This window comes from Cicer arietinum, chromosome 7 (assembly GCF_000331145.2).
Source record: "Cicer arietinum cultivar CDC Frontier isolate Library 1 chromosome 7, Cicar.CDCFrontier_v2.0, whole genome shotgun sequence".
Lineage (NCBI taxonomy): Eukaryota > Viridiplantae > Streptophyta > Magnoliopsida > Fabales > Fabaceae > Cicer > Cicer arietinum.
In genome coordinates, this window is record NC_021166.2 from 31114640 (window position 1) to 31120639 (window position 6000).

Genomic DNA, 6000 nt, shown 5'->3' on the forward strand with positions numbered 1-6000 from the left:
AGCGAACAAAGTAAGACCAGTTGAGTTTAGATCCTTCTATCATGAAGAACATGATCTTAAGCCCAAATTCATATATTTGAGAGTAATTGACAGTCTTAGGAACCAGAATATAGCTTAGAAAATAATGGAATAGCCTGTTATCAACTGTCAGATTTCCAACTCTGTATCGTTGCCTAGCAAATTCGAAACCAGCATGTGCCCATTTACGTTCAATGGTGTTTTTGTCAAACCGACACAATGAAACATATGCATCATATTTGGTAATGTTTTCCCATTCACACAAATTGTCTGACCAAAGTTTCTGACCCTCAAATGGTAGCTGCAATATTACTCAAATGGTTTCAGTTTCTAACTCAATGTGTTTGTCTTTTACCTGAGATACCAACTTAGACCCTTCCTTCTTAAGATTGCAGTAAAATACCCTAACTAAATCATGATAGATGGGGACGTTATAACCAATTAAAGTTTCTAAATGTTGGGCTTTAAGTAACTCAGGAGATTTAAATATTGAGAAAGAATCAAGAGTACCATACTTAGGAGTGATCCGGTTTTTGTCTGAGTAGAAGGTTCAAAATAGGTTGATTTCTTCCGGTGAGTGAAGCAATTGGGATAAGTCTGCCATATTATCATTTCTAGCCCTCCTTTTTGAAGGACCCATTGCAACATGATTTGTTATGGAACCTCTTTTTCGAGCATCCATGGTGAAAGTTGAAAAAAGTGAAGGTTTTTGGATTTTGAGGGAAAAATGGGGATTTTGGGAAATTTGAGTTTGAAGTGTCACTTGCTAGTTTGGAGTGATCTTAGATGCAATGTATGATGGTACAGTGATTGGGTAACTATTGCATGTAAGATTGGATGAGATTTTGGGAGAAATGAAAATGGATGACAAACTGTATTTAGCTACTAAAAGTTAAGCAAATGACCTAAAACGTGGAAAAAGTTTATATATAGGGAAAATCGTGAATCTATATTCGACTACACACTGGTTGTATTTGAATACAAGATTTTTCTAGAAACGTGTATTTGAATATAGACAATGTGTATTCGGATACGATATCAAAAAATTTAGGAGCACTTATTCATATTTAAAAAGCACATATATATCAAAGAATCAATTTATCAAGTGAGGATTTTAGATTTTGAAGAGAAATGACTTACAAAGTATAGATACATTGCATTATAAATCATTTTCATTTAAAATGTCAAGTTCTCTTCGTATAGAATGAGTCTTTAGGCAATGGCTTTGTGAAGATACATGCTAGTTGATTATGTGTATCCACAAATGTTACTTCAACATTGCCCTTGATCACAGGATCTCCCAGAAAGTGATAACGTATATCAATGTATTTAGTCCGAGAGTGTATGATTAGATTCTTTGAGATATTGATAGCATTGGTATTGTCACATGTTAGTGGAATGCATCCGAGATCAAGTCCATAGTCACATAATTGTTGCTTGAGCCATAAAATCTGTGCACAACAATTGTTTGATGCTATGTATTCTACTTTAGCAATGCTTAGGGCCACACAAGCTTGCTTTTTACAAGACCATGACATTAATGCATTACCTAAGATATGGCAAGTGTCGCTTGTGGTTTTTCGATCAGTTTTACATCCTGCATAGTCAGAATCAGAATAACCAACTAGACTGCATATACTGCCTTTTGGATACCATAAGCCAACATTAGTGGTTCCTTTCAAATATTTCATTATTCGCTTCACTGCTACAAGATGTGATTTCTTAGGATCTGCCTGAAAACTTGCACATAAACAAACATTGAACATAATGTATGGTCGACTGTCATTAGATATAAAAGAGACTCAATCATACCTTGATACTTTGATATGTCTATTGAATTATCAGATTCATCTTTATCTACATAGGTTCTGGATCCCATAGGAGTTGCACTTTCTTTGCTTTTGTCAATCTCAAATCTCTTTAACAATTCCTTGCAATTCTTTGCTTGATTTACGAAGATGCCATTTTTTAGTTGTTTGATGTGGAGTCCAGGAAAATAATTTAACTTTCCCATCATAAACATTTCAAATTCTCATTGCATCATTAATGAGAATTCTTCACATATTTCAATATTGGTTGATCCAGATATGATATCATCAATGTAGATTTGAACAAGTAAAATGTGATCATTAGTTATTTTAATGAAAAATGTCTTATTAACTTTACCATTTTCAAATCCTCGTTCACATAAGAAGTTACTTAGCCTATCATACCAAGCTCTTGGAGCTTGTTTCAAACCATAAAGAGTTTTCTTTAATTTAAAAACATGTGATAGATTCTTGAAGTCTTCAAAGTCGGATGGTTGTTTGACATATACTTCTTCATTAATGTAGCCATTGAGAAAAGCACTCTCGACATCCATTTGAAATAATTCAAAATTCATAGAGCAAGCATAAGCAAGTAATAAACGAATTGCTTCTAACCTTGCTATCAGAGAAAATGTTTCATCAAAGTCGATCCCTTCTTCTTGATTGTATCCTTGAGCAACCAACTTTGCCTTGTTTTGAACAACTATACCATTTTCATCTAGTTTATTCTTAAACACCCATTTGGTACCAATGATGTATTTATTACTAGGATTAGGAACAAGTTCCCACGCTTTGTTTCTTTCAAACTGGTTTAGTTCTTCTTGTATGGAAAGTATCCATTGATCATCCTTAAGTGCTTCACAATTCTTGGAAGGTTCTATTTGAGAAAAAAATGCCATATTCAAGCAAACATCTTGGAGTTTGAGCCTTGTAGTAACTCATTTGCTGATATCACCTATAATGTTGTCAATGGGGTGATCTCTATGGGTTCTCCATTCCTTAGGGAGATCATTATGTTGATCTTGCTGCTCAATATTGACTTCATTCTCTTGAATTGGTTGATCAACTTGATTTTCGTTGCTTAAAGAGACAATTTTATCCTTATTCAAGGGGTTAGATTCATCAAATGATACACGCATAAGTTCTTCAACTAATAAAGTTAGCTTATTAAAAATTCTAAAAGCATTACTAGATAATGAGTAATAATAAAGATACCTTCATCGACTTTCTCATTGAATTTTCCAAGATTCTCCTTACCATTATTCAGCACAAAATATTTACATCCAAATATGTGAAAGTGAAAGATATTGGGTTTTCTACCTTTGTAGAGTTCATATGGAGTCTTCTTTAGGATTGGTCGAATTATTACTCGGTTGGATACATAACAAGTTGTACTTACAGCATATGCCCAAAAGTATTTTGGTAAACTTGAATCGCTTAGCATGGTCCTTGCAAGTTCTACCTATGATCTATTCTTTCTCTCAACAACTCCATTTTGTTGAGGTGTTCTTGGTGCATAAAAGTTATGGAAGATTCCATTTTCTTCACAATATTCTACAAAAGAAGCATTTTGAAATTCTACAAAAGATTTGCACATATTCCATATGGATCATTTAAACTAGTTAGTCAAGCATGAACTTGTTGTAGGCTTACCAAAGATGAAGTTCATTAAGGACAAATTATGTGATGCTTGTCAAAAGAGTAAGCAAACAAAGGTTTCCTTCAAACCTAATAATATTGTATCAACTTCAAGACCACTTCAATTGATACATATGAACTTGTTTGGTCCATCAAGAACTAAAAGTCTTGGTGGAAATTCACATGGACTAGTAATTATTGATGATTACTCAACGTTCACTTGTACCTTATTTTTGGAAAATAAAAATGAAGCTTTTAAAGCATTTAAAAATTATGCCATACTAGTCCAAAATGAACATGCAACCAAAATTGTATCAATAAGAAGTAATCGTGAAGTTGATACAATATTCTTGGGTTTGAAGAAAACCTTAGTTTTCTTACCCTTTTGACAAGCATCACATAATTTGTCCTTAAGGAATTTCATCTTTGGTAAGCCTACAACAAGTTCATGCTTGACTAACTTGTTTAAATGATCCATATGAATATGTGCAAATCTTTTATGCCATAGTCATGCATCATTGTTGTCTGTTACTATAAGACATTTCATTTTCAAGGATAAATCATTAAGATTAATTATAAAAATATTTTTTAAACGCTTACTAACAAACTGGATTTCATTTGATACCTCATTTTGGATAATGCATTCATCTTTGTTGCAAGCTATTTTGTAACCCGTGTCACAAAGCTGGCTAATGCTAATAAGATTGTGCTTTAATCCTTCAACATATAGAACATCTTCAATTGAAGGAGATGGGGTTACGCCAATTTTTCCAATGCCCAAAAGTTTTCCCTTGTTGTTATCTCCATAGATTACATAGTCTTTTGATTCAAGAGTTAGAGCTGAAAATTTTATTTTGTCACCGGTCATGTGTTTTGAACATCCACTATCCAAGTACCACATATTAGAGATACTTTGTATGCATTCCTACAAAATAAGATCATGATTTGTTAGGTGCCCAAAGTAATTTGAGTCCTTGAGGATTAATACGTTTCTTGACCCACACATAATGCCCATTTGGAACACTAAATTTCCTAAAATGACAAGTATTAGGTGTGCGGCCATTTAGACCATAATAAAAGCATGTAGGATTAGATTTATTTCTATATGTAGGTATATGAGATTACTTTTGAATACAATTCTTCTTATAGTAATGATGATCTTTTTGCATATTTATAACTTTCTCTTTGTTGGATTCATCACTTGCCTTAACAAAGATAGTTTTATTTATACTTGGTTTATCAAATTTTGAGTAACCAAGACCACTCTTGTCATTGGAATATCTTTGCATATTAAGAACATTTTCCAATCCAACTTGTCCCTTTTGATATCTTTCAATGGCTCTATTTAATTGGACAATTTTAAAAGAAAGAGAATCACACTTACTGCATGTAAAATTTTGTTTTAATTTTTTAGAATATTTTTTCATAGTGTCAATTTTCTTTTTAAGAGATGAAAGTTGTTTCTTTTGAGTTGACACTATTTTGTACAGATTTTTACATTCCATAAGTAATTCTTTTATTGCATTTTGAGCATCATTATACTCAATAATTAATTAAATTAAATATTTCATTACACTCAATAATTAATTAACTATTAGTATCATTATTAAGAGAAGAGTCTTTGTTTCTAACCTCTTCTTCTTCGCCGGATTGGTGTGATGCCATCAAAACAACATTTTCACTTTCGTCACTTTCCGAATCCGAAGATGAACTGACTTCATTGTCCTTTCATGCTATATAGGCATTTTCAAATTCTTTCTTCTTCAGATCATTTTTCTTGACAATATTTGGACATTCTGCTTTTATGTGTCCTTGTTTGCCACACTCAACACAAGTGAAGTTTTGACTTGGAGTGGAAACATCCTTCTTCTTGAAAGTTTTCATTTTAAAAGTTTTATCATTTTGAAGGAATTTACCAAATTTCTTTACTACGAAGGTGATGTTTTCATCTCCATGTGAATTCTCATCATTGATACTAACAAGTGAAGCTATGAAGTATATATACTCCTTAGACATCACTTTAGATCAGTGACAATCGTCCCTAGAGATTTGATGAACATATGCAATGATCCAAAATGAATTTGAACTGAAAAATTGCATTGTTTTACAGTGGTATTCGGCTACATCAGGAGCGTAGTCGAATACACCTCTTGTAACGTTCAGCTTTTATTCAAATTTTAAAGGTTGTATTCGAATACACATTCTTGTAGTCGAATACAGATAAGTGAATTTTGCCACTGACTTGGTTTTGTATTCGGCTACACCATGTTGTAGTCGAATACAAAAGTCCAGTTTAAGCTACTGAATTATCATTTGTATTTGGCTACACCGTCTTGTAGTCGAATACAAAAGTCCAATTTTAGCTATTGACTTAACATTTGTATTCGACTACACCATCTTGTAGTCGAATACATATATTCAGTTGTAGCTATTGACTTGAGTCTGTATTCAGCTACAATATGTTGTAGTCGAATACAACGTTGAATTTTTTCAAAAACTTGATTTTCAAACATTGTTCATGCATTTTGACACTTTA